Source organism: Leptopilina boulardi, unplaced genomic scaffold (genome assembly GCF_019393585.1).
Source record: "Leptopilina boulardi isolate dan_hultmark-lab unplaced genomic scaffold, ZJU_Lbou_2.1 LbouV2_122, whole genome shotgun sequence".
Lineage (NCBI taxonomy): Eukaryota > Metazoa > Arthropoda > Insecta > Hymenoptera > Figitidae > Leptopilina > Leptopilina boulardi.
The window spans coordinates 1,126,064-1,145,521 of NW_026137666.1; positions in this window are offsets into that span (position 1 = coordinate 1,126,064).

Below are 19,458 nucleotides of genomic sequence, written 5' to 3' on the forward strand. Positions count from 1 at the left end.
TGAATTTTCCGCACATAACAGACAGAGTCTATGTTATTCTGAACATTTTCCAAAAGGTTTTTTTTAAAAAATATTCAAAATTGTGCTTTTCACATACCTGAGAAGTTTGCGTGTCATGCGCCATGATTTGTGACGTCACGAAGGTTCAAATGCTCTTAACAAGTAAAAATTAAAAAAATATCATTGATAAATTTTAAATATGAGTTCTGTCCTGCATTACATTTTACGCGTGAAATGCTGCCAGTATTTGACATACTCAATAATAATAAATGCAATAAGAAATGTGTACGATCAATTATTATGACTGAAACAGATATTTCATAAAATGAAATTAATCCTTATGCAGAAGTATTAAAAATGATGAGAGAAGTAGAATTAAAATAAAGAAGCACCAGAAAATTCAAAAAAACAAGTTGTGACGAAGTAATAATGTCAAAATGCAGTTTTTCGGTTTATGTTGCTTTAGAGTTTTTCGCGACAAATTATGTAGTCAAAAAAAATTTGACAAATTAAGAGCGGTTCTTTTACACGACCATCTCCAGGTATAGGTTTGTATTGAATGGAGGTATCGGTATAGTTTAAATTTTTAAATTTCCTTAAACTAATTAACCTAGTCTTTTTTTCGGAAAAGTTTGCAAATGAACTTCACGTAATAATGAAATACGATTTGTTGGCATTTATTCTAACACTTAAACTCTAAGAATATTACTTTATATCTATATATATAGGATCTTATGAAAAATCATGTAGAAAATTGAGACATGGTCCTACATAAAATCCTATATAGGATCTCATGTAAGAATTCATCATATAGGAATTTATGTGGGATGTCATGTGTGAATTTCTCTGTTTCAATTGTCCATATAAGATATCAAGTCGAAAATTATATGAGAAATTATGTAGAAAATTATATAGGAAATTATATTGGAAATTCCAATATAGATGTAGATCATCATTGTTTCACTCTTACACCGCCAGACTGAGACTGAGAAGGTGTCTTGCAAAGCACAAATTTTTTTCTTTTCAGATGAATTGGAGTAATGTTATTTGATTTTTAATTAAATAATTTTTAATTTTTATAAACTGCCGTCTGCCAACTGAAAATTCTTATATGAAATTCTATATTATTTCCTTTATATAATTCTATGTGAAATCTTAGATAGATATTTCAGAATCAACATAAAATCCTATATGATTTCTTATGTTCAAATCCATCATATATATTATCCCACGTGAGGATTTTTAATATGATTTTATGTCAGATTTTTTGTAATAATTTTTTATTCGAGAATCGAAAAAAAATTTGATGTATACCCTGTAAAAAAAGTTGGATAGCGAGAATCGGGAAAACGTATTGAAGCTCGGTATGTTGACCCTGGCGGATTTGATTTACCTAAATTCGACCCAGCTGGGGCGAATCTAAGTCGAATCTAAGTCGAATTTAGGTAATTATCAAAAAAAAAGCTTTAAATTGATGAAAATTTATAAAAATTAGTATTGTGAGGTAAAATGAACATTTATAGAGTTAATTTTTGTAAGAATTTTAATTATTAACGTGATAAATAATAAATAATCACTTGATATGTGCAAATGGTAACTGTAGATTTTAACTCGTTGTCAGTTTCATAATATTTCCAAGAAATTAGTGTACAATGTGTGAAAAAATAATTTATATTTAATAGAAATTGCAAATTTTATTAAATTATTTTATTATTTATCGAGCACAGTTTAAAATAATTGCAATTTAATTTAAAAAAAAAAGTTTTCTTAAAAGTGATAAGCACTCTCCTATAACGAAAGCAAGAGGATATTTACAGTTAAGTAAAGTTATTGTGGCGTGTAGTTTTGTTGTGACTAAAAGATGTCGCTTTAGTTTCTATAGATTAGATATAAGATAGAACAGAGATGAATATTCATGAATATTTGATCATGAGATTCGATGTTCCTGTCTGATCACTATAGAAACTAAAGCGACATCTTTTAGTCACAACAAAACTACACGCTACAATAACTTTACTTACCTGAAAATATCCTCTTGCTGTCGGTATAGTAGAGTTCTTATCACTTTTAAGAAAACTTTTTTTTTTAAATTAAATTGCAATTATTTTAAACTGCTCGATAAATATTAAAATAATTTAATAAAATTTGCAATTTCTATTAAATATAAATTATTTTTTCACACATTTTACACTAATTTCTTGGAAATATTATGAAAACTGACAACGAGTTAAAATCTACAGTTACCACTTGCACATATCAAGTGATTATTTATTATTTATCACGTTAATAATTAAAATTCTTACAAAAATTAACTCTATAAATGTTCATTTAACCTCACAATACTAATTTTTATAAATTTTCATCAATTTAAAGCTTTTTTTTGATAATTACCTAAATTCGACTTAGATTCGCCCCAGCTGGGTCGAATTTAGGTAAATCAAATCCGCCAGGGGAATCCGTTATTTGAATTTTAACATATTGAAGTGTTAGGTTGAATCCGTTGTGTGTAGTTAGTCCACTACGTTCGATTGAAAATAGCGTTAAAACAAATGAAAAAACGTTTTAATTGGGATAAAAGTGACCTTTTATTAATAAAAAGGTTAAATAAATTGTGGAGAGACCAGAATTAAGAGAAAAATGGAACTTTCAATTAAAAATAATAGAATTAGGTTATTTAGTAAATGTGTTACCATTGAAGAGAGCTATTCGTCGGGTAAGTATGCTACTCTTTTTACCGACAATGGATACAAGTTATTGAATTTAAATTTCTATTGTCGGTATAGAACTGAATAGAATAATTACTTTTTTCTATAAATTAATTAATATCGGTTAATGTAAATAGTGATTAATAAAGAGACAAAAGAAGAAAATAATTTAATAATAATAAGTGCAATAATAAATGAAAGAAAATAAGAATAAATAAACTAAATCCTCTTGTATCCATTGTCGGTAAAAAGAGTAGCATACTTACCCGACGAACAGCTTTCTTCAATGGTAACACATTTACTAAATAACCTAATTCTATTATTTTTAATTGAAAGTTCCATTTTTCTCTTAATTCTGGTCTCTCCACAATTTATTTACCCTTTTTATTAATAAAAGGTCACTCTTATCCCAATTAAAACGTTTTTTCATTCGTTTTAACGCTATTTTCAATCGAACGTATTGGACTCCCTGTTAAAAATTCGGACCTCGTTTACGACGTCGTATTCTAAGTAGTTTGCGACGTAGTAAACGACATAGTAAACGACATCGTAAATGAAAGCAAAATTTAGGATAGCAAATGACTTCGTTTACTACGTCGTTTTCTACGTCGTTTACTACGGCATTTACGATGTTGCAAAAATTATTTTAATATTATTTATTTAGTAATTTAGTAAGTAAAAAAAAAATACCATAGGCGTATTAATGGCTCAATAATGGGAGCCAGGGATGCCAATATAATTTCAATCATGGCACCCAATAATGGACCATTATTGGTAAAGTCATGGGCTGCCCACGCCGATGCCAATGATTGGCAACCATCATTGGCAAATTATTGTCAATCAATAATTAGCCAATATTAAAAATTTTAATAATAATTTAAAAAATCAATGATTACCCTGCTAAAAATAAAATCAGTCTCAAAACGTCAGAAATCCTGACGTTTTGAGACTATTTTGATGTTTTGTGATGCTGCTGACTAATTCTGACTTAAATAGTTTTTATGGGCCTGACGTTTTCTAAAAAGTGGCTATTTCTCACTACGTTTTATTTTTTTGTAAAAAGGGTTCCAAGAGAGGTACCAAGGCCACTCAAACCCACCATATAACTCTATTATGTTAAGAAAGCCATTAAATTTGGAAAAAAAAATTTTTCTATATTTTTGGTATTATTGATATCCCGGCTGAAAAAACTTGTACAAGAAAATGTACAAGTTCTTGTACATGTTCATTAATGAACTTGTACCTTTTCTTGTACATGTTCAAGTAATGTTCTTGAACAAGTTCAGCATCCGGAATTGAGACATGTTCTTGTACCAGAACTTGTACAAGATCCTGAACAAGAAAATATACTTGTACAAGAAAATGTACATGTTCTTGTACATACTTTTTTTGTGCAGGTTTCATGTAAATTTTCTTGTACAAATGTGGAACATGTTCTTGTACATGTTCATTTATGTCTTTTAAATTAAAAACTTTAAAGGCTGCGCAGTAGTTTTCTTAAGCCTTTACAGCTGCGCAATAATTTTTAGCATGCATAAGTGAAGAGTCTTATTAATTATAACTTATTAAAATGTCAAATTTTTTTCAAAAACATTTTTAAACAAATGTTCTTGTACAAGAACATAAACGTGTTCATCTAAAAGTACTTGTACATGAAACCTGCACAAAAAATATGTACAAGAACATGTACATTTTCTTGTACAAGTATATTTTCGTATCCAGGATCTTGTACAAGTTCTGGTACAAGAACATGTCTCAATTCTGGATGCTGAACTTATTCAAGAACATTACTTGAACATGTACAAGAAAATGTACAAGTTCATTAATGAACATGTACAAGAACTTGTACATTTTCTTGTACAAGTTTTTTCAGCCGGGATGAAAATGAGATATTTGGAAGATTCAATTTTTCAGGATTCTAGACATCCAAAAAAATTCTATAAATAGTTAAAAATTAAAAAATTAAATAGTTAATTTCTATGAAAAAATTTTAAATATGTATTTGATATCCTCAGGACAATTTTTTTTATTTTTTTCAAACCGCTTATTTACTTTTACCTACTACAATTTACATTTTTTTATATATGTATTCCCTTTTTCCAATAGAAGGGTCCTTTCGAGGGTCCATCAGGTTTTATGACTTTTTAATGCAAAATAAAAAATTATTTAAATTTAAATAAATATTTTTTTAAATGTTATATTTGTAATTTATAGATTTTAACGATTCCAATGATATAAAACATTAAGTAAAAACTCTAAAATTACATATAATGATTATACAATAAATACTCCATTAATTAAAATTAATTTTCAATAATTTAAAAATATTTGGAAAAAATTTTATATCGTTGTAATTGTATTAACATGTACATTACAAATATAATATTTAAAAATTATTTTTTTCAAATGCAACAATTTTTAATTTTGCAATAAAAAGCCATAAAACAATAAAAGATCCTTCTGTCCTATACTTTTCTTTTTGTCCTTTTCTAACGTACGTATTATATATATGAAATCCCGTTTGTAAGGCAAGGACAGAAAAGGGAAGGCGTCATTGACTGAATTATTTTTTTCTTACCGTAAATTCTTTTCTCTTAAACATTTGAATTGACGTTTGTTTATTCGAGTTTGCATTATAAATGAATAAGAATAAATGTTTCGAAGTCTAAAAAAGCCGATTTGGAATAAGAAATATATAATTTTTTAAAAAGAAATAAAAGTGAAATGTGATATATTTACCGACAATTTTACCATGTGAGTACTACTCATGAACACTACTCACTTGATTAAATCGTCGGTAAATCTGTCACACTTCGCTTTCATTTATTTTTTTTAAATTATATATTTCTTATTCCAAATCGGCTTTTTTAGACTTCGAGGCATTTATTTTATTCATTTATAATGCAAACTCGAATAAACAAACGACAATTCAAATGTTTAAGAGAAAAGAATTCACGGTAAGAAAAAAATAATTCACCGTAACGTTCCAATTCGGTTTTTTCGCCAAACCGAATTCAGCTTAAGTTACCACCAATTCTTATCGCTTACTCCCAATTCTTTTTTTTTACTGGGCTTACCACTGTGTTAACTCTATTTTCAATCGCCCCAGCCCAAAAAGTCAATGTTCTGGGATTGGCTTCATACTTTGGTAAATTGTTCTCCCATATAATAGTAATAAATCCCTAATATATAAACTCATTAAAAAAATATTTGTAGAAAGTAGAGGGGGTTGAAGTTTTGACGTTAAGGGTAACATTGTCATTTTCAAATCCGTATAACTATGACAAAAGTTTATGGATTTTAATTTATCTATAATGAATTTTAATGCATTTTTCACGTACTTTTCAAAAATGTATACGAAATTAAAAAAAAAAAATTTTGACTCCTTTTTTTCAAAATCAACCCTTATTTTTCAATTTTCACCCCTTCGGGAATTTTTTTTTTCTTATTTTCATTGGAAAGCTAAGGTTTTTTCCCATGAGCTATGTAAATACGAAAGTGGGACAACAATAATTTTGTGAGAAATAGAATATTAAATTAGGCGGTGCCTACCTAAATCCTCAAAGATGATCTCCAGGTATACCCCTTATCGGCACCGCCTAATTTAATATTCTGTTTCTCACAAAATTATTGTTGTCCCATTTTCATATTTACATAGCTCATGGGAAAAAACCTCAGCTTTCCAATGAAAATAAAAAAAAAAAAAAAAAAAAAAAAAATAGCCGAAGGGGTGAAAATCGAAAAATAAGGGTTGATTTTGAAAAAAAGGGGCCAAAAAAATTTTTTTATATTTCGTATACATTTTTGAAAAGTACGTGAAAAATGCATTAAAATTCATTATAGATAAATTAAAATCCATAAACTTTTGTCATAGTTATACGGATTTGAAAATGACAATGTTACCCTTAACGTCAAAACTTCAACCCCCTCTACTTTCTACAAATATTTTTTTAATGAGTTTATATTTTAGGGATTTATTACTATCATATAGGACAACAATTTACCAAAGTATGAAGCCAATCCCAGAACATTGACTTTTTGGGCTGGGACGATTGAAAAAGAATCTCTCGACCGAATTTATTTCAAATCAGACAGGCTTGACTTGGTTGGAGCTGAAAATAATTTTCACCTTCAAAATGTTGTTCTTCAATGAATTTTAGACGACACGTATTTTTTTATTTTGCTGAAAAAAATTTTTTCTTTAAGTTATAAGGAGTTCAAATATATGGGTGATTCTCCAGAAACAGGTCACTTTTGATTCTTTGATTAATTAGTTAATAAATATTATCTAGAATTGGTTTATTTTTTTTTAATTTCTTCATTTTAATGATCTTTAATAAACTCATTATCAATATAATGATATTTTACTTCCCAAAATTTATTTTGTCATCTGAAATATGCTAAAAATATACTTTTGCTCGTTCCACACATGGATTTTGCTATTTTTGAATAAGATTTTTGACATTAAAATTAAAAAAATAAAATTTGTCATTATAGTCATTTTAAAGTATGGCTGAAAAACTGTTATTCCCTAAAAGGGTTTTTAATTTTTCGTCCATTTAAATAAAAAAATGTTTATTTATAATGTTTCTTCGTAAATTTTTTTCTGGATCCGGAGTTGAGAATTTGACTAGTTTTTCGAGGTTTTGCTTGTTATTTTCATTGTAACTAAAGCAATTTTTTGATAAATATGTGTAAAAATCCCAATTGAATAAAAATCAACGGTACTAATTAACTAATTAACTTTTAAATTTATATTATTAAACAATACAATTTGCGTATTTTTATTATGTCTCAACTCCGAACCTGTTTAAAACAATCGTTTTTCAAAATAATTTTGAATTTCAACCTATAGTATCGATAAAAGTAATAAAATTGTATAAAATCCCTAAAGGATTTTTTATTTAGTCCTTAATTAACAAAGTAATTAATGTTTTTCATTTGTTTCTCAACTCCAGCTCTCTCAACTCCGGCCCCCGAAATTTTATTGAGCATGCGCAAGTTTCGCGCGAGCAGAAACGACACTCAACTACAGGGCCGTCATTCAGCTTTTCAGTTCCCTTGCGTTTAAGAAACTTAATTTTTTTTCTCTATCTTTATAAAAAAAATCCGAGATAAATTTCTACAAAACAATTGATTTTTGCAAAGAAATTATTGTTTTGTTCTCGAAAAATTAAATATTAAAAATTTAATTACATGTCTGCGCAAAAACAATGGTGCCTGGGTCCCCGGCCGCCCTTGCTACGCTATTGCGCTGAAAGTACTACAATACATATTTATCGTTAAAATTACATTAAAAACGGTTTTTAAGCTCAAATATTTATTAGAATCACTTGTTCCAATCATAATTAATAAAAAGGATGCAATAAACATGTATTTTTAAATAATTTTGAAAAAAAAATTCCTTATTTAAAAGTGACCCGTTTCTGGAGAATCACCCATATAAGTCGAGAACTTCGTTTTGTTTAAAATGAAGAGAAAAATCTTAAAAGTGATGTAACTTTTTGAGTAATTAAGATAATTCACTTTTTCCTTTTGTATCTGAAAGGACTTTTATTCTTCTTTCGAAATCCATTGGAAAATTTAAAAAATATTTAAAAATAACAAAATGGCGGCCATTTTACTAAAAAACTTTCATTTGAAATTACTCAAAAACCCCACCTTTTTTTTTGCTCAAAATTTTTTTGGGAATTGTGTTCATAGGGAGGAATATTGCCCACAAGAATTTAACTTGTGCCCGATTCTGGCACAAGAGAAAAAATTTTTTTTATATTTTTTAAAAGAAAAACATCATTTTTCTCAAAAAATACACTAGATATAAAAAAATGTCTCAGATAAAAGTTGTTCCCCGTTAGAAGACCTAAAAGACCTTTTCATATTTAAAAATAATAATAGTGACATTACAATACAAAAATTATATAAACATACCTTATTTTGCTTTTTAAAAAATAATAACTGATTCTTTAATTTCTTAATATTAATACTCGCTATTATTTTACTGAACACAAAAAATTAACAATTTTAACCTCTGTGACAGTAAAGATTATTAATTATTATTTGATTGTTGCTATGGAAAAAGACAAAAAAGAACTATTTCAAACAGATTTATGAAACTATTTTAAATGATATTTAAAAAGCAATAAATGTGAGCTTTTAATCCATGTTTTGCAAATATTGTTGAACAAATACAAGATGGACAAAAATGACAACAGACATTTTTTTAGGTCTTTTAACGAGGAACAACTTTTATCTGAGACATTTTTTTATATCTAGTGTATTTTTTGAGAAAAATGATGTATTTCTTTTAAAAAATATTAAAAAAAATTTTTCTCTTGTGCCAGAATCGGGCACAAGTTAAATTGTTGTGGGCAATATTCCTCCCTATGAACACAATTCCCAAAAAAATTTTGAGCAAAAAAAAAAGGTGGGGTTTTTGAGTAATTTCAAATGAAAGTTTTTTAGTAAAATGGCCGCCATTTTGTTATTTTTAAATATTTTTTAAATTTTCCAATGGATTTCGAAAGAAGAATAAAAGTCCTTTCAGACACAAAAGGAAAAAGTGAATTATCTTAATTACTCAAAAAGTTACATCACTTTTAAGATTTTTTCTCTTCATTTTAAAAAAAACGAAGATCTCGACTTATATATTTGAACTCCTTATAACTTAAAGAAAAAATTTTTTTCAGCAAAATAAAAAAATACGTATCGTCTAAAATTCATTGAAGAACAACATTTTGAAGGTGAAAATTATTTTCAGCTCCGACCAAGTCAAGCCTGTCTGATTTGAAATGAATTCGGTCTAAAAATGTTTTATGCATTTTTTACCAAAAGTCATTATTTTTCGAGAAAAATCCAAAAAACGAAAAACACCATGATAATGAAAACTTATACAGCAGTCATGGTTAGACATATTATTCGACTCGTATATAGTATCATATTCACCATTAGTCAGGATCTAACGAATTCCGCAAAATACTTTCGGCCATATCCACCCCCTCTCGCCAAGGTTTTTTTTAAAAAGAAAAGCGAGCAGTACCTTACGCGGCCGAAGGCCGTGTTTACTATTTTGCATTTACCGCTGCTGTAGACTCCACCCCACAATTTCCGCAAATTACTTTCGGACCATTTTTCTCGAAAAATAATGACTTTTGGTAAAAAATGCATAAAACATGAAATGTGTGTTTTTTTGAGATCTACAACTTTTGTCTAAAACTTTTTTCGAAATTTTTTGTTTTTTCCGAGATAATCGTAAAAACCATGATTTTATGGTGTTTCTTATGGTTTTTACCATGATAATCAAATTTGCGCCAATTTTCACTATCATTTTCGTAATCAGCGTACCCAAATACGTTAGTATATCATGTTTCATTAAGATCGAAGGTACCCCATACTATATACGAGTCAAATAATATGTCTAACCATGACTGCTGTATATGTTTTCATTATCATGGTGTTTTTCGTTTTTTGGATTTTTCTTGAAAAATAATGACTTTTGGTAAAAATGCATAAAACATAAAATGTGAGTTTTTTTGAGATCTACAACTTTTGTCTAAAACTTTTTTCGAAATTTTTTGTTTTTTACGAGATAATCGTAAAAAACCATTATTTTATGGTGTTTTTTATGGTTTTTACCATGATAATCAAATTTGCGCCAATTTTCACTATCATTTTCGTAATCAGAGCACCAAAATACGTTAGTATACCAAGTTGTATTAAAATCGGAGGTACCCCTACTTCTATTTTTAAGATCTCAGTTAGGTTAGTTTAGCTCAGGGGTTAGGTATTCGGTTTGCGTTTGTTAGGTTGTGAGTTCGATTCCCTGCGTTTGCGAGATTTTCTTCGATAGGGGTAAATAAATATAATAAATTGTAAAAATAATAATTGAGTATGTGTAACGTAAAGATAAAAAAATGTTGTACGATAAATGATTTTTATTTATTTTTTTAATTAAAAAATATTGGTTTTTTTTTAATTTTTAAATATTTGTAGTCAGAATTCATGAGAAGTAAGTGAGGAATCTTGAAAACTATTTTATAGAAAGAAATGTCATTTAACATCACAAATAGTCACAGGGTTTAATAATTTATGGTATGGCAAAAAAAAAGGGTCTCCGACCCTCATAAAAAATCTGACTACTATTGACGATTCTTTGACTAAACCTCACTTATTGTGGTGTACTGTGACTGCAATCGTAACAAAAACAGTCTCAAAACGTCAGAGATCCTGACTAATTTTTTGACGTTCTGTGATTTTATTTTTAGCAGGGTAAAAAAAATTTTGGGTGTAGTTCCGAAAAAGGAACCCCTCCGATTTTAATAAAACTTGGTGTACTTACGTAGTTTTTTGCGCTAAATACGAAAATCATAGTGAAAATTGTCGCAAATTTGATTATCATGGTAAAAACCATAAAAAACACCATAAAATCATGGTTTTTTGCGTTTAGCTTATTCAATTATCAAAATTTTAAAAAATGCATTACCGCTGCTGTAGACTCCACCCCAGAATTTCCGCAAAATACTTTCGGCCATATCCACCCCCTCTCGACAAGGTTTTTTTAAAAAGAAAAGCGAGCAGTACCATATTCACCATTACTGAGGATCCAACGAATTCTGCAAAATACTTTCGGACATATCCACCCCCCCTCGCCAAGGTTTTCTTAAAGAGAAAAGCGAGCAGTACCATATTCACCATTACTCAGCATCCAACGAATTCCGCAAAATACTTTCGGCCATATCCACCCCCTCTCGCCAACGTTTTTTTAAAAAGAAAAGCGAGCAGCACCTTACGCGGCCGAAGGCCGTGTTTAGTATTTTGCGTTTACCGCTGCTGTAGAATCCACCCCACAATTTCCGCAAAATACTTTGGGACCATTTTTCTCAAAAAATAATGACTTTTGGTAAAAAATGCATAAAACATAAAATGTGTGTTTTTTAGAGATCTGCAACTTTTGTCTAAAACTTTTTTCGAAATTTTTTGTTTTTTATGAGATAATCGGAAAAAACCATGATTTTATGGTGTTTTTTATGGTTTTTACCATGATAATCAAATTTGCGGCAATTTTCACTATGATTTTCGTATTCAGCGCAAAAAAATACGTAAGTACACCAAGTTTTATTAAAATCGGAGGGGTTCCTTATTCGGAACTTTATCCAAAATTTTATTATTTTTTAATAGTTATTATTATTATTTTATTTTTACTAATTAAATTAAAATAAAAAAATGATCATCAAAGTATTAGAGAAATCATTTCTTCCAAAAAAGAATTTGTCTCAAATCCAAAAAATAGGAGAGACATCGGACAGAAAAAAATTTTCGATCACTGCTTATATACCGATCTAATGGCACTTCAACTGCGAGAAACTGTTATGATGTTCGCCATCCCTGTGGCGTTGAGCGAACTAAAGTCCAGAGCTGAGGCATCAGCTCAGCGCGGGAACATTTGAAAAATTTGATTTTATTAGATATTTTATTTTAAATATGACAAATAATTAACTTAATAAATAAATAATGTCATAAATAATTATTAATAACATAATGTCATACTTAATAATTCATTAATTAATTATTTTTAACGAAAATTTCACAAAAAAAAATTGTTGGCCAAAAAAAATATTACCATTAAAAAATAATTTTTTTGTTAAATTTTCGTAGTAAAAAAATTAATTAACTAATTATTAAGCTAATTATTTAGCTTAATAATTAGTCGCAAACTACTTAGAATACGACGTCGTAAACGAGGTCGGAATTTTCAACAGGGATGTGAGATCCTATATAAGATTCTACATGAGAATTTTCAGTAGGGTAATGCAGTGAATTTTGGTAGGTTTTTTATGAGAAAACACGAAGGAAATTGCAAGAAAAATGTGACGAGAAAAATTGTAGGATTTCCCATAGGAATTTACATAATTTATTACCTAAGAATACGTTTATAAGAATTTACATCGAATCCCACTTCAAACCATGTCTCAATTTCCTATAGGATTTTTCATAAGATCCTATATAGTGTAACGAACTTCGCGAGACTTTAGATATTTTAAATTAAATAGAAAGTGGGGGTTCGGCTCGCGATAGCCGATACAAATAAATTGAGCGAAAATCCAAAACTCAAAAAAGGCGATTCGACCTGCGACGCAGTCAAATGAGCAGCTGCGAGCAATTGATTCGAGACGAGTCCATCCAGATGAGGAATAAAAATCCATTGATCGAACTTACCAGTTCGCAGATCGTCCAATCGCTGTGGCGCACATTGGAGTTCCTGAAGGAAAATCCTTGGGATTTCATTAATAAAATGAAATGCGCGTATACAACAATTTACAAAGATGCGACGCAGCGCATCGATTACGTGCGGAAAATCGTGACGGAAGGTGATTCTACGGTAAGAACTCTCGCTTCTCTCTGATGAGAGGATGGACCGCGATCGTCATCGTGACCCATAACATCCTTCATATATGGCACAATGACACCCGAATATATGATTAATCCGAAGAGATAGAAAACGATATGGATCGTTACAATAGTTTCTTACATGACACATAGGATTTTATATGGATTTTAATATATGAATTTATGTGAGATCCTATATAAGATCCTACATGAGAATTTTCAGCAGGGTAATGCTGCTACCAACTTTTTGGTGAGACTTTTTCAATTTCAATTGCCTGAATAAAAAAAAATTAAATATTATTTTATATGTTATTACAATCTGTAGATATAGTCACGAGCTTCTTAAAAAAATTTCAAATATCTTATTTTAATTTTAAAAATATTGTACATCACTGCCATCTTGGACTACAAGTGAAAAAAAATAATTTTTTCATATTCTTGAATAAATTATTTATAACATGTAAACAAAAATTTCTAAATAAATGTCATGATTTTTTTTAGAAATACATCCTAAAAAAGCCTTCTTTTTTCCTATTTTGTACTGGAATGTCCTCTTAACAAGCTTTTTTCTAAAAATAATTGACTTTTGATTATTTTTTTGAGCTTATAAATGTAGTATTTATAACCAAACTAAAACAAAAAATTATTGTCCAAAATCTTGTAGTCGAATTTATAGTAAATTTTGGAAAAACGCGTTTAAACATAAATGATTGAATAAAACAGGATGGGAGACACTTATGACTTGATCACTTGTGACCACTTAGAAAAAGCATGGTATAATAATATAATTTTTTGAAAAGAATGGTAACGCTACCACCTACTTCAGAAGCTCGTGGAAGAATCGAACAGACGATCATATTAGCGCTTCAATTACTCATCAACTAAAAGGATTCCTCAATTTCATTTATGAGGGCACATGTCTAATAACCTATAGCTTAGAACTATGCAAAAAAATAAAAATCGACTTTTTCTAACACCAAACGTGTACTTACAAATATCGCTTAGCTTAAAGTTGTCTCTTAATTGTGAAGATAAAGCGGGATGCAAAAACAAAATGTATGGCATTTTTACGCGTTTCCAGTACGCAAAATGCGTTATCTTCTCAATGAATAGACGATCAAAGGAGAAGAAAAAAGGACGCGCGCGTTAAGCAGCTAGTTAATTTTATATTCGTTATTTGAACAAATAATTATTTCTCATTTCAAATTTTTTAATACAATTTACATTATTTTAAAATTTAGCAAAATTTATTTTGGACCGAAACGTCTGTTATAGTACGGCCACAGCTCGGCTGCCTGCGGGCAGACGGGGCAAAGGGCGACAGGAGTGTGAGCGAGAAGAAAAACTTGCTTTTTCTTGCTTACACTAATGTCACCCCCTCGCTCCGACTGACCGCAGGCAGGCAGCCGAGCTGTAACTGCTCCATAATAATTACAAATTCATTGTTTCATTGGATCCTAAAGTCCATGCAAAAAAAACATTACAATATTTATAAATGATTAATATAAAATGGACATTTTTAAATATAATTATACTAAAAACAAACCGATTTTTTTTAATAACTGCAAATTGGAAACGCGAATTACTGTTCGCGCTATTAATTTATAACTGAAAAATTGTGAAACTATATTGTGGATATTAAAAATATTTTCCAAGGTTAATCGATTCGTTTTAATGCAAGAAATAAGTTTTTTTACCAAACAAAATTAAATTTACAATGAAAAAATTTTTTTCAAATTTTGAAAAAAAATGTGAATTAGGCTGTCACTTGTGACGTCAGAGTCGATTCTAGGTGTGACGTCGGAGGCCTGGAGGGACAACAAACAGACGACACAATGTTATTCTGAGTTCCGTTCGATCCTTGATGGCGATATTATATGCGCCAAACGATAGTTATATTTTGGTCTGTATTAAAGGGTTATTTGAACTGCTAAAGCAAGTTAAAGTTATTAAAATAATATACATAGTCTATATGAACTACTGAAGTTTAGAATGTTTGGTTTGGATGAACAATTCGATACATAAATCAAATATGGGATATAGCACGTGCACTATGGCGGAACGTTTAAAGATGAAGCATGTCAGACACTCTGAATAGAAAGAAGGGGCGTGGTATAATTGGGACTGAATGAGAAGCTGCGAAACGGTGCTGTGGTGGAGTACAAAAGGTCAGAGATCAAATAACATTTTTAAATTGAGAATTTCGCTTGTAATTGGAACCTCTGAAGGTACCTACACACAACGAAAACCAGAGAGCATATATGTAACATACATATACAAATACGAGATACACCCATGTAGTGTTTGGCGCATGCTTATTATATCCTTTCTCTAACTGAAATTTTCCTTTAATCCTACTATATGCTTTATTTTGCTATGCCTTACTTTAACCAGAAGGTAGATTGAGAAGGTTAATCGGCCGTTTGCTTTTGTCAATTTTTGTAGTTTTGTTAGATGCAACTAAGGCTGTGACTAGTGGGGTAATATAATTTAAAATAAGCATGGCAGGAAATGAGAATCTGCACTTGTTGCTCTGATTTGTTACCTGCTTAGACCTATAGATAGAATAGCTTGTTCTGATTAGTAAGTTAAAGAGGAAAGTATACAATTTTCCTTGCGGATATGGTTATGAGATTATGAGTTAAGAACATAATAGGAAACCCTGTCCTGATAAATAGTATTAATTTAACTATTAAGTTAGTAAGTAGACTTTTATTAGTTATGAGTCTTAAGGTCAATAAAAGTTTAATTAATTTATTAAATATTGCAAGTAAAAAATGAAGATAATTATTGTCCCTGCTTTGGTAAACTGCATTTAGGCTAATTTTGTTTATTTCTGCAATCTTGTTCTGATTAGTAAGTAAAAGAGGAAAGTAAACAATTTTCCTTCCGGATATGGTTATGAGATTATGAGTTGAAAACATAATAGGAAACCCTGTCCTGATAAATAGTATTAATTTAACTATTAAGTTAGTAAGTAGACTTTTATTAGTTATGAGTCTTAAGGTCAATAAAAGTTTAATTAATTTATTAAATATTGCAAGTAAAAAATGAAGATAATTATTGTCCCTGCTTTGGTAAACTGCATTTAGGCTAATTTTGTTTATTTCTGCAATACTCTACATGGAATGCTTGGATTTCTCACCTTTTATGGGTATTTAATTGTTGTGATTAAAAATTGGTATGGTATTGAAGTATGTACATTGTTTACAGCGCGGAGTAATTGAACACATATATGACAACGGATTCTGAGGAGTATAGAAAACACGGAGATTCGGAACCAGATTCTCTTTCGATTTTTTCTACGGATATCGGATGGCTCATCTCACTGGGTATAGAAAAAATGGCTGAAAGCGAGACTATTCGTGAAAAAGAAAATATAACGGAGGTTACTTTTGAACTGGAATCTATTATTTGGAACAATCCAGACGCTCCAACTTCTCCGCTGTACGGGGAGGGCTCAATCCCGCCCTACATAGTTTTACTAGAAAGCTTGGTCCAAGATGTAAACATAGGTAAATGGAATCCTATTGCTGTTGCTGACTTTATAGGCGAAATAATTTCAGGTAACAGACTAATACAAAGGAGTGGCCAAAATCAATTAAAAATAACTTGTAATCAAATAACGGATGCAAATAAATTACTTAGCTCGAGTCGGATGAGAGATGCGAAATATAAAGTGTATATACCAAAATCATTGATCACCTGTAAAGGAGTTGTACGGGAGGTCGATAATAGGATGTCGGTTACCAGCTTTGTTGACAAACTGGATGAAAATGATAAAATCAATTTAATATCGGCTAAGAGAAGAATTACTTTCAATCGACAGGTTACTGAAAGTGTGGAGCTGACCTATAGTGGTACAAACTTACCAAGGTATGTATACCCAAGTTATTATGAGGCTCGGGTTTACCCTATTATTCCCCGACCGGTAAGATGTTTTAGATGCCAGAGATTCAGACATGTTATTACTCAATGTAAATCCAGATACCCGAGATGCGAATTTTGTGTGGATGCCCATGAATCACAAAACTGCCCTAATGCAAACTACAGATCAGTCTGCTGTAATTGTAAAGATAATCATCCTGCCTCATCAAAGGAATGTCCAATGTATAAACAGGAAATGGAGATTAGGACGATAAGAGCCAATAGGGGATGCGGATACCAAGAAGCGGAAGAAATTTTTAAACAAAAAGCCGAAAGTGGAAATGATATGGGACCAGAAGGATCGGAAGAGCAAGAGAGCGAGATGGATTAAGAAGAAGACAGTCAACTACAAATCCGCAAACGAATAGATCTTTCTCAAACATCGAATCCATCAACGGAAGAGGATCAAAATGATACGATCGTTGATTATGGAAAATTGGAAAAAAACTCAGTTAAACCTGGAGAAAGTAAATTAACACCAACCGTGGTGTAGCTCGAGTCGTGTATGTATGTATGTATGTATGTATGTATGTATGCAGGGCCTTACTGCAGAGTATAGCAGGGATGTCGGTGGGGTAAAAGCCAAAACATTCCCTCCTAGGGCTGCCAGCTCACCAGAGGAGACAAGGCAATCCAAAAAAGCCGACATTCCCCCAACGTCTAATTAAATAAGGAAATGCTATAAATTTTTAGACAATGCATAGTTGATAAGAATGTAAATATTATATTATATAGAACAGTAAGGTTACGAACGAAAATGTCAATGCGAAATAGATAATTAAGTAAATTAATAGAATAAAAAGTGCCTAAAATATAAATATAATACTAAAGTGATAAATTGTTTAACATACATTTTAGTTAGTATGCAGTGGGTGACAGGGAACAGGGCCCTCTAGGATAATTACTATAGAGGTTCTTCTGACAGGAGTCACTCACTAAGTTGTAGGATAAGACTTATGTTTCTCTAAGGAATGGAGAAACAATAAGTCGTACGCAATATTATATAACATATATATAGGAAAAATTAAATTTAAAGTGAGAATTAAAATTAAAAATAGAATTTAAGTTGATAGAAACAAGGTCGGGAATGTTTAGGTCGATCAATGTGTAGTAGCCGATAGCATCCCATAAATTTCGATATAAGGCAGGGTTCCTTAACTCACAGAAGTATGAACAAATTAATATTAAAAATTATAAATTGTAACGCGCATAGTGTCATGAATAAATAACAAGAATTAGAAATGCTTATACATGACCACCAACCCCAAGTAATTTGTATTACAGAAACTTGGTTAAAAACAAATCGACCTTTTAAAATATTTGGTTATAATGTATATAGAAGTGACAGAGTACGCTCTAGAGGAGGAGGAGTTGCGATTTTGGTACAGAATAACTTAATTACTTCCTCGTTGGAGTTAATATTTACAGATTTACGAGATTTTGAACCGACGGATTACCTGGGAATTAGAATACAGACATCAGTGGGGATATACGAGCTGATTGTGGTTTACTCACCTAAGGAATCTAACCCCGAAAAAGTAAGCTGGCGAGAGATGTTGACTTCTACACAACCTGGGTCAACAAGAATCGTGTGTGGAGATTTCAACGTGCATTCCACAATGTGGGGAGCGGAGGAAACAAACAGGAAAGGAAATCGACTGGCTACAGCAGCAGATTTAAGTAGTATGGTACCACTGAATGATCACCACCCAACGTATATACCAAGAAAAGGAGAACGTGGAAATAATCTTGATCTTATTTTCGCTCCTGTCACACTGGCTGCGGAGTTGTCATACGAGATCGTAACCGATACATATGGATCCGATCATCTACCGGTGATTTGTGAGTTTTTTATTCGACCTTTACCAGTGGAAACAAATTCAACTAGGCTAAATTTAAAAAATGTAAACTGGAGTTTGTACAACGACAAGATGGAATCTATAATCTTAGAAACAAATATGGAATCTATAAGAGAAATGCCAGATGTCTATTACGACCCTACCGAAAGAGTGGTACTGGAATGGTACTGAATTGGACTTGGCTTGAGTTCCACTTCAGTACCACTACCTGATAACCCATAAGAAGACATTTTTAAAGTACTTCAACAATAGTTTTAAAGGTATATAAGATCAACAAACCGTCTCTCACGATATACGTGTAAAACAGCAAAAAAAACATAATAGTTTGTAGAAAATTTCTGTTAAGTTTGGAAATTATATTGCAATCCCTCCTTGAACAATAGACTCCAAGGTCCTTTGTTGAAGGATTAAAATTTTAACCCGAGTTTTATTGCTTAAAAAGTTTGTAATTTTAATAACTCAACTTTAAAAAATATATATTCAGATTCGTTAATATTTCCAGATTATGAATATCTAAAATTTATCATAAAATAATTACATTTAAAAAAGTTATAATTTATCTCGTATACCTTAAGTTTGATAAA